General features: G+C 35.0%; 1 protein-coding gene and 1 long non-coding RNA gene across 5 annotated transcripts in view; one reads left to right on the top strand and one right to left on the bottom strand.

The window, feature by feature from the left end:
• Lrrtm4 (leucine rich repeat transmembrane neuronal 4) overlaps nt 1-19,225 on the bottom strand; it is a 782,955-nt gene that overhangs the window by 343,995 nt on the left and 419,735 nt on the right. The gene's annotated exons all lie outside the window — the stretch shown is intronic.
• On the top strand, nt 16,240-18,928 carry LOC116099108. The gene is made up of 3 exons (XR_004122082.1): nt 16,240-16,302; nt 17,471-17,648; nt 18,731-18,928. It is a non-coding gene; the product is annotated as an uncharacterized LOC116099108 (long non-coding RNA).

The raw sequence follows: 19,225 nt of genomic DNA, 5'->3' as shown, positions 1-19,225 counted from the left end.
TCTCTCTCTCTCTCTCTCTCTCTCTCTCTCCCTTCATCCCTCTCTCTCTCCATATATACATATATATATGTATATATGTGTGTGTATATATATACATATATAAATATACATACATACATACATACACACATACACAAAAATATAAAACTCAAGACAGTGACAGTCTTTAAGTATTATTGTAAGAGCACAGCTTGGACTTGAATAATACCTTAGACTCTTATTCAGAGGCCACAAGAAAACCATTGAGTAGTCTAAAGCACTGGAGATTCTTTACAACATTTATCCTGGCTTTGGCTACCTTAGCAATAACCCACAAAAATTGAATAATACTGATAAGACTCATATTAAGCTTTAGATTCCTGTATATATCTTGACAAGAAAATTTTCATAATGTAACAATTTTCCCATATCTGTGCAGGTGATAACTATAATTGACCCATTAAATATTTGTTAATAAATGTCTAAATCTTGTCTTCATGGGTTTTATGTGTCATTTCCCAATTACATTTCCATGTTCCCATGATCAGAGACGATTCTATTCCACTGTATTATTGTCATGATCTGAATTCCTTTGAGTGTTCTGTCTGTATCCTTCCAACCACAGATCACATCTTATCTCTGAATGAACCATTGTGCACAGTTTGTCAATTCTTTGAAATGAGATTTGTAGCCATGGTACTGGTTCCTATCCACTGGGATGTACACCTTCATGGGTCTGTTTCCCAGCTAGATCTACCGTTCTGCTTGGAAGCTCATGCTCCTCTGAACCTCTTATCAGTTTCCCTATCAGAATATACTGCTCACCCAGGCCCATCTTACTGCCCATGGATGTAGTCAAGGCCATTTCTTCTCACTAATTTTACCATCCTTAATGATGATTTCCCTGCAACTGAATCACCCTAGGTTCTGTCTGGATGCCATCTTCTCTTTATACACCTGCAACACCAAGGTTGAAGATTCTTCGAAACTTAAAGCTGCTCCCTTGATTACACCTGACAGAGGAGACTGTTCCCAGATGAGGTTTACCACAGCACACATTTAAGTTCCCTGCTAATTTTGCTATTTTTGAATAATGAGTGGAATACAATGCCACCATTGAGGTAGGTGATGCATATTGCTATACATTAGCAAAAAAAAAAAAAAAAATTCCTGTCCAAGATTTCTAGCTCAAAGAAAAGATTGAAGGAAGAGTTATCACAAATAACAAAGTATTCTTGAGCTGTTCAGGAAATTGAGCCCAAAGAAAATGATTTTCTTAGAACCCCAGGCAGGACACTTTGCCGTGATCTACAACCTAAGACTGGAATGGAAATAGGTATGGCAAATATTTCTGAAGGTGGCACTTGATGGAGAAAGTGCCTCTATGAGACAAAATGTCTCATAGAGACAAAGCCTCTATGTATATTTTCTGTATTGTTGATTTTCTATTATAAATGTATAATAGAGACTATGTCACATGTAAAACTTACACTGTTTCCTATCTAAGCCCCTAATTAAAAAGTGTAGCAGGATGAAAGGTAGACCCTACATTAAATGTAAATGTGATAGCATAAACACTGAACTTGTTTTTCCTGACATTAATTAAAAATATTAAACTAAGTATAAGAATTGACTGTGATGGTCAGCTCCTTATGGGATTTCAGGGGGCTAGAGTAACTGGAGGGTGTAGTAGCACTCTGGACAATGGTTGTAAGATGCTGACAAGGGCAGTCAGAGCAATTGAAGAAGGAGAATTACCTTGAAACCAAAACAACACAAACGTCAGACTTTCAGCACTGTGGCCTCCCAAGATGTGAAGGTAAGAAAAGGGACTGCACATGCAATGAAGGATTTAAATTGGCAAAGTGATTCTAAACTTCCTTCTATTTCTTGTCGTGAAAGATTTAAACAACACAGCACAATCTCCTAGAGTATTCTCCAGGGTGAAAAAAAAAATAGCTATTTCTCTCCAAGAGTAAGAAAGTACTTGTTCACTGGGCATGTGAACTGATTTAGCTGTTGAACAACGAGGACCAATCATTAAACTGTGTACACCAATATGCTCTTAGAAATACATTTAGAGCAAGAGCCAGAATGTCACAGTAATTTTAATGGGCATTCTGAATATGATTCAGTAGAGCACATGTGCACACAGAGACACATCTACCTACAGATTAAACAATGTATTAGAGAATAAGGAAAAGTCGATCTCTAAGTCAGGGAAAATGTTTGAGATGGAAAGATTACATTTTAAAAATGTATAGGTGGGGTGGCAATGGTGGCCCAGTTGTTAAGGGAGATTGCTGTGCAATGATAAGGATGAGAGGTCAGATATTAGCACCAACATGACAAAATGAGCATGGTCACATGGTTGCAACTCCAACAAGACCTGATGCTCACTTCTGCTCTCCACGTATTCCCATAGGCACGTGCATATGTGCACATGTACACACACACACACACACACACACACACACACACACGCACACACACACACACATATACAGAGAAATAAAAGATTTTAATTAACTTTTTGAAACTTTAATACTTACCCATAGTGTATTCTGAGCATGTTTTTTTTCTTTCTCCTAATGTAATGTCGATCCATTTTATATCTTCACAGCAATCTCAACTTTGTGTCCTTTTGATTTATTTATTTTTCAAAAGAGTCACTGAGTCTAATTTGTGCTACTGATAGATTATGGGTATAGGGCCCTCAGTTAGAGTGCACCCAACCAGTCAGGAGCTACACCCTTAAAGAAAGCTGGCAAACCCTTCCTCAGAAAAATCAACTATCCATAGCTCTTTAGTTATTGGTGGGACTTCAACAACCCCTTCCTCCTCCAAGCTGGAATGCTGACTGGCTAAATCTTGTGTAGGCAGCTATTGATGATGTGACGTCACAGGAGGGTAAGTTCTGTCATGGCTGAAAACACTATTGCCTTCTGATCTTCCTTGATCATGAGTGTGACAATATTTCCACCCTTTCTTCTGCAAAAGAGTAAGTGCCTTAAACCTATTTTGGACACAGTAATCAGAAAACACAACTAAAAGAATCTCAGTTAATTAAATCAAGGACTTCTAGAATTTGGGTTTAAAGACTTTTAATTTCTGTTGCTGAGAATATATTTTTTTTCATACAATAAATTCTGATTACTGTTTTCTCTTCCCAAACCCCAGTGGGATTCCCCTACGTTCATTGCCATCAGAATCAATACCTTTTCTGTCTTTCTGCTCTCTTTACCTAGAAAACAAACAGGCATCTAAATAATAAAATAAAACAGAACAGAACAAACTGGAATAGGACAAATCAAACAAACAGAAAGAAAGAGCCAAAGAGATATATGAGATGTGCTTGTAGATTCAGAGATACTCAAGAATCCCCTAAAAACATAAAACTAAAAAGTCAAACGCAGAGGATCAGTAAAGCAAAAGCAAAAGTGAACAAATAACAAACACAGCCAGAGCTCTCAAAACTTTATGAGAAAAAAATAATCTCCAAAAAAAGGCCATTGATTTTGTTTTGTGTTACCCATCTACTGTTGGACATGGGACCCGCCTTAAGAGTGGTTTATATTGGAGAGAACTGATTTTTCATATGCGATTTGTTCTCAATTGGACAGAGCTTCTGTTTTAGGATGGGGACTTGGGTCAACTTCTCTTAGCATTGGGACCCTATCTGGCATGGAACCATGCCAGTCCTGTGCATTCTCTGTGAGTTCATACATGCGACCTGCTGTGTTTGGAGGGCCTTGTTTCTTTAGTGTCCTCCATCCCCTGTGGCTCTTACACTCTTTCCATCTTTAAAAAGATTTTTAAAGGAGAAAAAGAATGATTTGATTTGATGCAAAACAGTTCTCATTCATGCCCAGCAGTCCAGGCCCAGGCATGGGTCTGATGGCTTAGTAGTCAGTTCCACCAGACTGTCTCAATGGTGTTCCAAACATCAGACCAAAGAAACATATTTCCATCATGAGACACTCTCTTCTTCACGTTAGTTAGCATAATCTTCTCCTGGTTTCTCATGGCTAGAATCTAAAAGCTGTACATCCCTTTTTGCATTCAACTTTATACAGAATTCAACACCACATCTTGTTTATGTTTGTCTCCAAATCTCTCTCAGTTTCTGTCAGTCTGATTATTTGTGCATGACTGGTTCTGGTCAACTTATCTGTCATCTGAGCTGACATGGAAACCTCTAGCAAGCCTTCTTGCTTCTACTGCTGTCCCCAGCATACTTTTTCTAAAAGATGGCCAGAGAAATCTTATAAGAATGCAAGTCAGATCCTCCCACATTTTCCCAGCATCTCTAAGAGACAATATTCTGTAAGAACACATGGCAAGAATTTGAAAGCAGTGGGGAAACTGACTTATAATGTTAACACACATTCTATTTCATAAAAGTCTGGAAATAAGTGTGAGCCAGAACTCAAGCCTTCACAAGAAGATGATGCATCCATCCATATAAGGCTCAAAATATAGGCAGAATGTAAATAAATGAAGTCCAGCAGAGATGGATGAGGCTTTGCAAGAATTTAGTAGGAGGATGCTGTGATGGTGGGTATTAGATCTCAGACCAACCAAGAGAGGAGCCATTGAGCATGATGTAAGGAATTTTATTATATTGCTTATTTAAAGTGGAAAGAGCCACCCTAAATGTGAATGGTACTTTTCAGTGGGAGTCACATTAAAACAAACGAACAAACAAAAATTCTTATGGGAAAGCTCTGCATGTAAAAGGTAAGGAAAGCACAAGTTATTAGCATGCTATTAAAGTGAGTAATATATGGAGAATTTGGAGGATGCAATTTTTTGTGCTAAATTCAGCAATATCAATAAAAATGAATGGAGATTCCCACACTGGGAGAGACTTCAAATTTCTCACTTGGATTTGCATCTGTCTGACAAACAAAGAAGACATATATAGATATGGCAATGATTCTGAGATATATGAGCAATATAATGAATGCTTTCTAAATAATTTTTGTACATGAACATTGTAAAAATGATTCAAGAAAGTAACTTGAGAGACGAATCAAATACTGGAATCCACATGACAGGGATGATATGAAGGTGGAGGACTGAGAGCAAAGAAGTCACAGTTGGTTCAGATAAGAACATCCAGCGTACTGAAGAGGATGAATATAGACAATATTATACTGCACAATTTGAAGACTACATTTACCAAGAGAAATGAAAGATTGAAAACAGAGTCATATTTAATCTTAATAAAATGTCATACAGCATATACACGTATCTACACTTTACACAGTCCCCTAGTAACATTCATAATTTTTTTTGTTTTATGAATCATCAATAAAATATGAAAAAGTGAGCAGTGTCCAAATTGTAAAGTATCAAAATTTAAAATAGGAACAATGAAAATAAACATATAAAGGCAATTGTTTTAACCACTTTCCTTTAACTTTGGCATAATGAAAAAAACAATTAAACGTCAGTGCTTTTATGTATCACAAAAATGTACTCAATTAAACTATGTGTAGGTATTAATAAATACATACTGAGATAGGATCTGAGAGACTTTTGTATGGTTAAAAGAAATATGTATATATATATGTATATATATATACATATATATATATATTTATATATATGCTTTATATGCTGTATGCTTTTTTCCTTTGTAAAAAATATTTGGTAAAAATAAGACCTCAATATTTTCCAAAATAAAAACACCAACAGCTCATATTCTATAACAATGAATGTAAAGAATGAGAAACTTAAAAGCCACTGGAGATGTAAAGTAGTCTATAAAGCAGAAGCACGTGTCACTTAGGGAATCACAGAGTGAAATTTCATACAGATACTGGCCTGGGTGACATTTTCTTGGGACACACTTTATGCCTGTGCAGATATTTATATTTCAAAATGAATAAAATTAGTTGCACCCTAGATTTAGTTTTAAAACTAGCAGTAAGAGGAACTAGATAAAAAAGAATTAAGGGACAATATGATGGGACTAAATCAGAAGAAAATGGCAGGGATAATCTAATAAGCAAGAAATGGGAAAGGGTACTGCAAACAGTAGTAGACAGTGTCTCCATTGGAAGAAGAAAGAGGCAAAATATGGCGCATGTGAGTTCAGTATTAGCAAAAGGGAACTTGAAGCAGTAAAAAATTAGGGGCAGAGGAAGAGAAGGAAGAGGAAACTAAGTGCTCCTAAGGTAGGCAAAATCTTGACACCCCTAGAAGTGACTTATACAATTCAAAATGTAATCAACCTAAAATAAGTCACAGTTGGGTTACTGTTTTTACAAGGTGCCCAGAGTGGTCTGGAGAGGGTATTGGATCCCTTGGAGTTGGAGGTGTAAGCAGTCTTGAGCCACCTGACCTGGGGCAAGTAAGGACTCCGCTGTTAACGCCATTTCTCCAGCCCTATAACTAAACATAAGTTCTGAAAACACCCCTATTTTTCGTATCTTTTAAAATTTCAAAAGAAGTAGTTTATTCTGGATACGTGCTTAAACTAAATGCCAGTCTCTTCTAGATTCTGTGTAGAAATACGAAATTTTCCCTGAGACACATACACACATATAAAGGTGAGCTAAATATTAAAAACAAAAAAACACCTTGCAAGCAGAAATATTTAGTGTATAGAAGAAGAATGTAAAATGTTGTAGAAAACACGGCAATTATAATTAATGAAATTACAGGGAGCTATCTTCCAAAAGGCACTGTTAGGTAACAATGTTTTATATTTAGTCTTAAAAGCAGCCCCAGGTATATGTGGCTTGAATATGATTTATTAGAATATTATTAAGAATGCAGTCACAAAAGAATTAGCTGTCTCTGCTAAAGGAATTCTGAATAACTTTAAAGGAACTTTTGTGTCTGACAATATCTTAACAATATTTCTACACTAAGATTTCAGCTTTGCAATTTATAAAGTCATGAAATAAATGCCATATCTGAGTATTAGTGTGGCATCTGTTTTTGATAGATGGAATGTAATGAACTCAGACATAAAGTTGCAATAGGTATTCTATTACTTTGTGAGACAAAGAGCTGGAAAGAATTTTTCATATTGAAGCACCTCTCATCTCACATGTTTCAGTAAGAGGATGTGTGAGACCACAGGATATAGGCAGGTTCACTCATGTTAATCTATCCATATGAGAACATATGCAGGAATCTGAAGTGCAATTGCACAAAAAATGGCTTTACTAAATATTATCTTTAAGAGTTACCAATGCTCACTTTTATTTTTCCTTAAAAGCAGAAATGTCTCACAGCTACTTATTTTCTCAAATTACTCCTAAATTAATTAAGATACTAATTTCCTAGAGCCAAGTGATACATATATATGCAGCAATTCACATTTCCTCAAAATTGCTGTACAAATTAATACAACTGTAGGCATGAACATCACTCTGAAAATGTCTTAATGAAATGACATACTTTTTCTCATTTATATGGTTCTTACTGTAATAAATGTGTAGTAACTTTTCAGTTACACACAAAAAAATAATAATGATTGTTTTAAAAGCATGATATGAAAGAATCTATAAAAAGTTTACACATAGTCTTTCTTAGGGGAATGTGGCACAACCAAATTTTTGTGAGATGATTTCTAAGAAGTACAGTAAAAAGTTTGGTTCTTAGTATAGAAGTCCCTGATATAGAGTCCAAACAAGTCAAAATAGCAGTAAAATAAACTTCCTTATTACAACAGAGAGGGGCACTCTAGAAACACAATTTGTTAGTCAGGGTTAAATTTGTATCTTGGTAAATCATAGAAGGCAACAAATAGGGAAACTTAAAATTGCATTTTGTGGCATACTCCACTTAGAACATTGGATTTATTATATAATATTACTTGTAGTAGAAACAGAAAAATCAATTCAAATTTAACAAAATGCTAAATTATAGTTCACTATATAAAATAAATTAAAGATTTATGGAAAGCATAATTATTTCATGCATATAATTGCTGCAGTTTAAGGATAACTAATTCAATTTTTGAGTTTAATGTTACTATCCTCTTCTTTTCTAATCTTGAGAAAAATAGTCAAATATACTGAGATGGTTTGAATAAGAATGGCCTCCTTAGACTCAATAGATTTGAGCAGTTAGTCACCATGGAGTTGTACTATTAGGAGGTGTGGTCTTTTTGGAATAGGTGAAACTTTGTTGGGAGGATGTGGGTTTTGAGGTTTTAGATGCTCAAGCCATGCCCAGTGTCTCTCTTGCAGATGCCTATGTATGAGTAGAATTTTCACTTCTTTCTCCAGCATCAAGTTTGCCTCTGTGAGAATCAACTAAACCTCTCTCTCTCTCTCTCTCTCTCTCTCTCTCTCTCTCTCTCTCTCTCTCTCTCTCTCTCTCTCTCTCTCTCTCTCTCTCTGTGGGTGTGTGTGTGTGTGTGTGGTGTGTGTGTGTGCATGTATGTGTGTTTGTAGTATATTCCTATGTGCATATGTGTAAGTAGGTATACATGTATAGGTAAGTGCATATATTTGCAGAACCCAGAGAAGAATATATAGTATTCTATCTCTTGTTCTGTGCCTTGCTTCCTTGAGGCAGGTTCTATCAGTGATGATGGCTGCCAGCATCCCTCAGCAATCCTCTTGTCTTTGCCACTTGCTTTACTGAGATTAAAGGGTTTTGTGGTCATGATCATTTTTTTTCTGCGCAAGTGTTAGGAATCAACCTCAGATCCCGATGCTGTGCTTTTTGCACTGAAATATCTCTCTAGCTTTAATTTTATTTTCCATAGGTCTAATTTTATGGTTTATATTATGAGTACCTTCAAAATTTGTGTATTTTCAATTATTAAAAATAAGAAATTAGCTAATAAGATTATGGGTAAATACATTTGGCAAAAATGCCTACAAGACAAATAGGAAAACACTCATATACGGTGGAGAAAACTCTACAGAAAGATTTTCTTTGACCTGTACATGCACTATCACACATGTGAACACACAGCAAAAATGTAACATTATTAAAATAAAAAAAAGAAACCAATAAAAATCATTGAAAATATATATATTTAAATGAAATATAAAAGAGGTTACTTCATTTCTTTCATAAATAGTAAAAGTACTTAAATATACCTAAGCATATTACTAAATATATTTTCAAAATGATTTAAATGTCATCTTGATAATATATTTACCCTCATAAGAACTGAAGAAATATAGTGCTCTCTACACACACAGTATAGTTCATAATTTTCCTCATTAATTTTTGCCTCCCAAATTTTCTACAAAGCATCTGATCTATACAGAAGCACTAAATTAGTAAAAATATTTTATATCTCTCAATCACCAAATAAATACACTTTCAAAACAGAAATTATCTTTTAAATTAAATTTTTAACAAAACAAGAACAGTTCATCCAAATTTTTACTAACTAATTATGTGAGAAATTCATAGTGTTTACATATGCAAATATATGTGCAAAGTTTGGTGTTTTTAAAATCCCATGAAAGGCTTAATTCATCCAAACACTCTAAAATCATTCATGGAACATAGCTTGCTGTAAGTGCTACAGTGAATTTCTGCTTGGAGATTTTGAGTCAATTGTCTGTGTTTATTGCATAACGTTTAAGGAGCAGCAATTCTAGCCCATTTGAAGAACTTGGCTTTCCATCTGCAAAATTCACATGTCACTGCAGAGAGACTGAAAGTTGCTGACAGCCACATTCTAGACATCAGTTCACAGCTAATTTAGCATTACTATCATTTACTGAATTCAGAGATTCAAACTAGAATAGTAGTATTCTCTCTGTCTCTCCTCATTACACTGGCTTGATTTCATAAGTTCAAGTTTTTTTGTTTGTTTGTTTTTGTTTTTTGGGTTTTTTTGGCACAACCAAAACAAACCAAATGACACTGACTGATGCTTAAAGAGTATAGTGATAGTGATGATTGTTCAAAACATAATTAGCATTTCTACTTGGCTAAGTAGAAATGTTACTATGGTTAGAGAGATAGATGCCTCCCATGGATAAGAGCAATGATTGCTCTTGAATAGGATCAGAGTTCAATTCCCAGCACCCACATTGCTGCTCACAACTGTCTGCCAGTTCAACTCCTGGGGATCCAATATCCTGATTTACCTCTGCTGTTTCTGCTCTCAAGAGCTGCTCATAAATGCAAACTCATTTCTTCATTACTGGTGTGGAATCTCAGTACTGTGAAACTATTTTATAAAAATTATTGAAATGTCATATGCAATTATTTGTATGCTACATAGTGCACATGAATCATGACTTTTATGTTTAGACTTTGCAGTCTACCCTAGCATATGTGTTAGGCACACCTATCAAAACTCAGAACAAATGAAAAATTCAACACATTTCACATCCCAATGACTTAAGATAAGCTATATTCAACCCTACTTTCAAGTTTTGATATATAATCTATTTGTGAATATCTAACCCCTTTCTAATAATATGAAGTACTCCAGGCCAGTGATATAGCTCAGTGGTTAAGGACTATTGCCACAAGCCTGACATCTCAAGTTTCATTACTGGACATCATATGGTGGAAGGTAAGAAGTGACTTCTGCATAAACAAATGTATAAATAGATGAAATTTAAAAACTTTAAGAAATATTAGTCCTAATCATTTTATTGAGTCAATTGATCAAGCTATTATACACAAAATGATTCTTCCCTTTGTGAGTCCCTGGTTTGCATCCCATATCTTCATTGTTTTTCTATATAACTTCTTTAGCAGTCTTCCTTTCCAGATTGTCCTTTTCCTGTCCCAGGTACCGCAGTCACTCTACCCTTCTTTCCCTGACTCCTTCCTCATCCCTGTCTCCTTGCATCATGGATTTGCTAAACATTCTTCAAGAAATTGCAAAGGTTCCATTTTTTCTGACTGAATATATTTCTTCCCCTTACATTCTGGATATAGAAGGTTTCTTCTTGTTATTGAACCAAGTGCTGATAGCTAAGACAAATAAGATGTCTATTTAATTTAAAAACTCTCTGAATTGCTTTGCTGGTAGGTAAAAGTATCACATGACAACAATGCCTAACCTACCATCTGCACTGGGGAAGATGCTGTCACTGATAGTTTACACCCTGAAATGTAGGTGAGCAGCAAGAGTACAATGCAGAGAAAATATCAAAGGAAAACTTATATCAGGATATAAGTTTCTTTGCAATACTTTCTTTTGTGGTTTGGCTCAAGCACTGAAAAATTGTAAACATCATTACTGATTGAATCATTCACTTCTCTCTCCCACAATTCTATAATTTCATCCTGATATGTACTATATACAATGATACTTTATTCAGTTGTAAAAAAATAATCACAATATTTGCATGAAAAGAGATAAATCTAGAAAGTATGCTATCATGGAAGATTATCTAAACTCAGAGATATTAATAATACACATTTCCCTTATATGTTGAACTTAGCCTACATATATGCACCTATATAATTATCTATCTATCTATCTATCTATCTATCTATCTATCTATCTATCTATCTACCTATCTATCCTTCTGCTGGCCTTCATAAGTTCAATCTCTCTCTCTGTCTCTCTGTCTCTCTGTCTCTCTCTCTCTCTTTCTCATGCAAAAGTGCACTTGCACATGCATATACATGCATGTGCACTTGCAAACACAAACACACACATGCATGCTCATACAAACAACAAGACAAAAAAACCCTCTTTTATCATACTAGGACTTGCATGGAAATTGAGGTAACGAGTGATAAGAGACTGTTCTCATAGGTCATCTCAATCATAAGATGAACAAAAGTTTCAAATTATTCACTAAATTTTTAGGTTAATAAAGTCATTTCTGCTTCTAAGATATCATTTTAAAAATCAGAAGAAGTTATCTTCTGGAACTTAAGTCCAGTGGCAAAAAGCCCCTAAATATGCAGGTTTTTAAATATAAGGCACAAATCTTGGTAGGAAATCAAATCCCCTGTATGGGAAGAATGCTTTTGGCAGTGAGACAAAGAAGTGGAGTGCCCACTCCACTGAGTCACTTTGTTTGTGACAGTGGAGGAGAACTTTTCCTACCACCATCACCGTTTACTGACAGTCTGAGAACAATGCAGGACAAATAGTTTTGAACCAAATACCACAAAGGAGAGATGAGTGAAAAAGGGAAGAGTAAGAAATTAGAAAGGCTAGCTTGAAGAAAAGAGAAAGGAAATAAGAAAAGAAAGAAGGAAGTATGGGAAAACAGGGGAGATAAAGAAGGGAAGAAGGGAAGGAAGAAAGAAGGGAAGAAGAAAGGGAGAGAAGAGGGGAGGGAGGGAAAGAGGGAAGGAGGAAAATACAAGGGAGGGAACCAGGTAGGAGGGAAGGAAGAAGGGAGGCATTTGTGTATCTATGTATATGTTCTACTCAGTAAAAAATTGGAAGATAAATGCCATAAGAAATTAAAAAACAAAAGACAAAAGGGCCTGTGGCTAGCTCAGCTGGTAGTGGTGCTTGCTCTACAAGCCTGATAATATTTCATCCTGAGAGACCACTTAAAGATGGGAGAAGAAAGCAGACTCTTCAGGGTTGTTCTTTAGCCTCATGTACATTGTGGCTTGTGGAACTACTCACACACGATAGGCACAAACACACAAAGACACATACCATGCCCTCACACATATATACACACAAACTATATATGTATGCATATCATGTACATGTGTACATATACACGCACTCATACATAAAAACACACACATATCTCAATAGTAAATAATATTTAAATATAAAAAGAAAATATTAGTGTTAAACTTTTCTTTACAAATGAAAAATAAATAAGATTTTTTTGAGATAGGTAAAAATAAACAAATTCTTTGCAAAGAGGAAAAACTGGTATTGAAATTCATCAGTTTAAAGGAAAATTGAAAAATATATAAAATAATTAAAACTAACTCTGTTGCTTTGAATAACTGTAAAACTTGAGTTCATAGAGGAACAAGCAGTGTTAACCAATATATATGATGTTTCACTAATGAAAATTATTAAATGAAATACTTAAGACAATTGTGTTAATAAAGTTCTGCAGAACAGCAGAAGCATACAACTAGGGATTCCCTAGGCTTTTTGGATTCTTCTTTCCGTGTTGGTTTCATTTCATTTTCCCTGTGCAGACACTGGTTGTCCAGTGTTTCCTTATGCTAACTGTAATGGTAGTTAAGGTAGTTAAGGTTAAGGTTCAGGGAGAGAAGGAGGGAAGGCAGTGATGGCTGCAATCCTTGTGAACTTCCTTTACAGTCAGAACTTTAAATGTAAGCACTTAAGACGTGTGCCTGAGCCTGGTGTGATGGGAAAGTAGATGATACTGAAGGTTCATCTGTCTGTCTGTCAGACAGGATCTCTCTATGCAGCCTGCTCTAGACAGGACTTCACTATATAGACATGACTAAGCTTGAAATCAGAATTCAACTCTGATGGGTTCGAAGTGTTTACTACCATGTTTCAAAGTTGTCTAATTTTATAAGTAGAAGTTATTAAAGATTGTTGTATAATTGGCTATAGATCATTGAACACGTTAATGCTGCTAATTTTAATATAATATAAAAGTATTATTTTTGAAACTCGCTTCATACATCATATGTGTACTATAGAGTATGTAAGCCTTCATTACCCATTAAGTGCAAAAGTAGTTTGTAAATTTAACAAGGTATATAAAGGTCTTGTTGTAGCTGGTAGCATTAAAGAGTTCAAGTTCTATGAAAGACAACTATAAAGATATTCCTCAAGTAAAATTATCAAATTGAGTTTAATGAGAATTAAGTAAGTGATGTATGGAAGGCACTAGATGCCTTAGTACAATGTCAACAACATTAAAATCTTTTCAAAGCAAATAAAGTTCTAAAGGTGTAAATTTTTTGTTGTTATTTTTAAGTATATAACTGGAGAATACATTCATGATTTAGGAAAGATTAGATTTAAATATTTACTTCATGATATTTGAAGAGACATAGCTATAGTAATTCTAAAGACATACAAATTATAGAATATTAGAAAGGGAGCACTTTACACAGGCATCCTTCTTTCTTTGTTGCTTTGTTCCTGGAAACAGAATTTTACACACCCCAGGCTGACTTCTCACTCTATCTATGGGAAGAGTTGAACTCTCAATCTTCCTGTGTCTCCATCAACATTGTTGTGATTATAGGTATGTACCATCACAGCAGAATTGGCATACACCACCTTGCCATTCCTGAGGGAGCAGCTGGTGTGTGCACATGTGCTTGAGAATGTAGAGACCAGAGATGCATATATATGTCTTCCTATCTTATCCTCAATCTTACTTCTTGTGGCAGAGTTTCTTTTTCTTTTCTTTTAATATTTTCATTTTTAAAATTATTATTAATAATTTCATTGATTTACATCTAAATGATATCCCACTTTCCAGTTATTCTTCCACTAACTCCCCATCCCACATTTGCCCTTCCTTTGCCTATATGTAGGTGCTCCCAACCCACTCACAGTCTCCTGCCCCACCACTCCAGCATCACCATACACTGTAGTATCAAACTTCCCCAGGACCTTTTCTTGCTGAGCTTTCAAACTCACTCTTTTGGATAAATTATCAGGACAGCAACAGCCTGGCATCCAAGTGTCTGCACCCATGTAGCAATAGGATTATTGGCACATAGCACAGTACCTATCATTTTATGTGGTTGCCAAGGATTTTAACCCAAATCATGATGAAGAAGGAAGCAGTGAGCTCTCTCCAACCTTGTTCACACTATTAATACAGTCTGCTTCTGAGTCTCAGAAAACCTGCCCCTGGGCAATTAAGCAATACTCTAAGGTCAGTACTCTATGAGACTACTTGGTCACCCATTTGATAATAAATTAGACAAACAACCAATAAAAGTTTCTATCAAAAAATCAGTATTCTATAAAAAAGAATAAATAATTGCTTTTGAACACAATATTTTCGTTAATTTATCACTCCAAGTAATGAAGCAGCTTCTCATGTTTCTTTAAACTTCTACAAAATTAGAATATGTCAGATTTCATAGACATCTGCTCCAGGACTAGAAAAATCTGAAACCAAATACTAACAATCCCTGACCCAATTCAATGTGTTGAGAAGAAATACAGATTTTGTGCAATTCAGATATGTGAAAAATGTATTTTTTGTTTACTAAAATTAAAAGTATACAGTATTTTTATAGTGATTACCAGGCATTAAAAGGAATGACAATTGAAAGAAATAGCAAACAACCAACAGAATCTATGCAAATAAATAACGTCTCCTTATGTAAAGCTCATGTATGTGTTTGTATGTGATTTCTTGTTGATATATTCATAGTTAAATATTTTAGCTACCTCTTTTGGCATGTAGTTTCACATCCTCAAACTAAAACTACATTCCCCTTTGAACTTTGCTGAGTAAGGTTCTGTATGTTTTGTATCATATACATATAAATAAATAAAAAAAAACTTCAACTAAGTGGAGAAAACTAAATGGGTTGTGACATTTCTTCCAGCCTTAATCTGCATTTTCTGGGAGTACTTTGTCCTTATAAATAATGGTAATATTAATAACACACATGGGCAGAAATTAGTCATCCTAATAATACAAGAGATTGTCCTGTGTTTGAGAAAACACAGTTTCAGTGTTCTAACATTGATATAGTAGTTTACAACCTTCTGTGATTTCAGTTCCCAAGGATCTGATGGCATCTTCTGGCTTCCATGAACATTAAGTACACACATGGTGAACATGTATACATGCAGAATAATACTGATAAAGTTAAAAAAGTGAGATATGCTAATCTCTAAAGTAATGACCTTAACTACTGTCTTAATATAGACATAAATAAAAAATAGAACCACATATTATGGGAGGGCTTGAAAGATTGCTTAGAAGTTGAACACATTTACTGCTCTTATAGAATACCTGAGTTCAGTTCCTGTTACCCACATCAGGGCACTCATGACTTCCTCTAAGTCAAGCTCTAGAGGTTCTAGCAACATTTTCTAACATCTGTGGACACATGTATGCACATGGACATACACACACAGACACACAAATTTTGATATATACTTACAAATAAATAAAAGTAAAGCATTTTTTAAAGTTGGAGAATCATCTTAATTAAAAGAAATTCTTTTTGATGCATTCATGGTTTAATCTAATTTTTTATCTTCCAGAAAATAGGAACGGAAACAATTTCATACTTACCACAAAATACAGCCTTATAATCTTGCTTTTACATCAAGTGTTCTATTTGTTACAATAATGCTTATTGGGTAGCAGAACAATTGATTTCTATGACATGCACTTCAGAATGCCTGTTAAACACAAGTGACAGAGCTAATCTAACAGGAGACATCACCCTTTATCTTCTGCCCTCACTGTAAGTAGAGGTAATCTAATCACATCTCCTAATCTGATACCTGGAAATGATTAAGCATCACTGTTAATATTGGTTTTATTTCCTCAGAGGAAGGGATACGATGAGAGCCAAATACAAGCTGTACAAATACATGTTTTAGGCTGAGCCCAGAACATTTCTAATTATCTCTAGTCAAAGGCTTGGAAACATCTAGCCTTTGTAAAATCTGCAAACCCTGACATTTAACTTCCAGACTACATCTGTTAACCTAGGCTTAGAACGTTTCTACCTCTGAGACTTACTTCCAAACAAAACTCCTCTCCAAGCTGACTGATTCAAACTGGCTTATCTCAGCTTCTTTCACTGAATTGCTCTTCTTGGCCTCAAACTAACTCTGGTAATCTGTTCTAATGTTCTGGCTCCTTCTCATCCTCTGGTTTATTCTGTTTTCACCTGCAACCTGTCTATGTAAACTGTCTTGTTAAATCTCTCTCTCTGTCTCTCTCTGTCTCTCTCTCTCTCTCTCTCTCTTTCTCTCTCTCTCTCTCTTTCTCTCTCTCTCTCTCTCTCTTTCTCTCTCTCTCATTCTCTCTCTCCCTCTCTCTCCCTCTCTTTCCTACTACTGCTGCTCTCTTAAGTTACCTCTCTTTTCTGTGCTATTCTCCTGAGAGTTCAGCATATTGTATCTCTGACCCATTTTGTCAAATCACTCTCAGATTTGTGACTTTGTCCCTCAATTAGATGCTACACTCAAACATGGTTGCTTCCTTCTATAAACTAACACTACCATCATTCTTTGGGACTAAAACTTCCAATGATAAGGGCATGTCAGTATTACACCCAGATCATACCATAATCCAGGCTGTGGCAGATAGCATAGAACTGGAAGGTCTTTGAATGTGATCCCTAGCCAGAGTAACCATGTTGATGGATTAAAATTACTTTACATATCACAAATCATGTGATAGTTTAAAAAGTAAGCCGGTAAATATAAAGATTGTGGGGAATTTGATGAGACAACATATGCATAATGTACACAGTACCAGAAGTATAGAAATAGAATTTTTGATGAGGAAATGAGTGATTTAATAAATTGTCTGGAGCTAATCTCAGGAAAGCCTTACACTAGGGGTCATAAAGCATTAGTAGAATTACTAATGGGCACATTGAAATCCTTTATCTGAGACAGCTAGCTTGAAGAAAAGAACCTAATATCCAGCAAGGGTAGAGAAAGAGATGAAAGCATCCAAGAATGGGAAAGTACCTGAAGAGTTCAACAGAATGACCAAACCACACATATTCAGGACAACAGCAAATGCTAATCAGAGGGGCATGGCTGTCCTTGGAGTACTACCATTGAAGTCACAGTAAGACTTATGTTTTAAATCTTCATTTTGAGACAAAATTGGCTATAAACTATGACAGAGAGGTTTAGTTAAAATAAAAAAGAAATTAGAGTCAATGATGATGCTTTCCATACCAGATGAGAATAATTTGGACATGCGGTCCACTCTGCAACTCTTCATCACTCTTGGGTTGCGTTGTCATGATGAATGCCTGATGCCTGTTCTCAAGAGAAAAATGCTAATCCTTTCAACCAGGTTCTGTACTCATGTCAGAATCAACCAAGATTTAAATAGCATGCTTTTTGGATACTATGACATAGCAACAAAATTCTCTGCTTGATGGTGTCACTTTGAGCTAGTATGCATGACATAGTTCTTCAGGTCACAAAGCACTGTGTTGAATATTTCAAAAACATCAGTTCATTGTCTCATCTGCCTTTCATAATGTCTACAGGGAATAGGAATCAATATATATATAGCTTTGTGGTTTTCTGAATTTGGATGGGTAATATATGTGTGGTATCAGCAGCAATACTTGCTTCTTTGTATATCTGATACTTTCCATAAAATTTATAATACAAACATTTTAGCTGAACTATTAATAAGATACTAGAGTTTCATAAATGATTACCAAGAACACTGTGGTTAAAATGTATCACTTCTTATAATGTATGCTTCTAATCTATAATCTGTAGCACTTTTTATGTTTTAAGCTTTTTTTAAAAAAATTACTTTTATGCATATGCATCTGTGTGTGTGCACATGAGTAAAAGTACCTAAAGGTACCATTAGGTTATCTGGAGCCTGGTGCCTGGGATTACAGGCAATTGTGAGTTTCCTTATTTTGGGCAGTAGGAACTGAACCCTGGTACTCTAGAAGAACAAGATGTGACCTTAGCCCTGAACTATCCCTCCAGCCTCCATCAGTAGGGATTTTGCTCATTTGTTTCTATCAATGATGTTTACTTTATAATCAAAGAACGTATTTTTAGATTACTTCTGTGAAACACTAGTTCTTGGTTGTAAGATACAGTTTAAAGACTAGAAAAACTGTTTATATATTCTACGAAGACAATAATATTACATAAAGAATTCTTTTATAGGCAGAAGAAGAACAAAATATGACCATCACCAAAGGACACCCTCTCCACTCTTGTTGGATACACTGAAGATAATCAAGAATTTGAAGCCCTGTATTTGTCATCTGTTTAGCAAGCATTTCCAGTCAATACTCACTAGGCCTAATTAATTGATAAACTTGGGGATGTTGAGGAAAAAGAAGTGACTAAAATTTGCTGTTCTACATTAAGGAAGCCTTATGATTCTCATTTTTTAGAGAATTTCTTCCTCTGATTTCATTTTTTTTTCACAAACAGCAAAAAAAAAAAAATGGAAGCTTACACATTCTATAAATGTGTGTGACTTTCATTGACTTTAAAGAGATATGAAGATGTTTAAATTCAAGACTCAGTGTTAGAACATCCTTTTCTTTTGTATGATTGGAGAAATTTTAAATAAAAAGTTTTCATTTACATTACTGATAGATTCCTAAATCATTGTGTTATTCAAAACTTAAAGTATTATATAGTATACATATT

This window comes from Mastomys coucha, unplaced genomic scaffold (assembly GCF_008632895.1).
Source record: "Mastomys coucha isolate ucsf_1 unplaced genomic scaffold, UCSF_Mcou_1 pScaffold20, whole genome shotgun sequence".
Taxonomy (NCBI): domain Eukaryota; kingdom Metazoa; phylum Chordata; class Mammalia; order Rodentia; family Muridae; genus Mastomys; species Mastomys coucha.
Note: the sequence above shows the minus strand (reverse complement) of the source record. Positions and strands in the feature narration are given on the sequence as shown.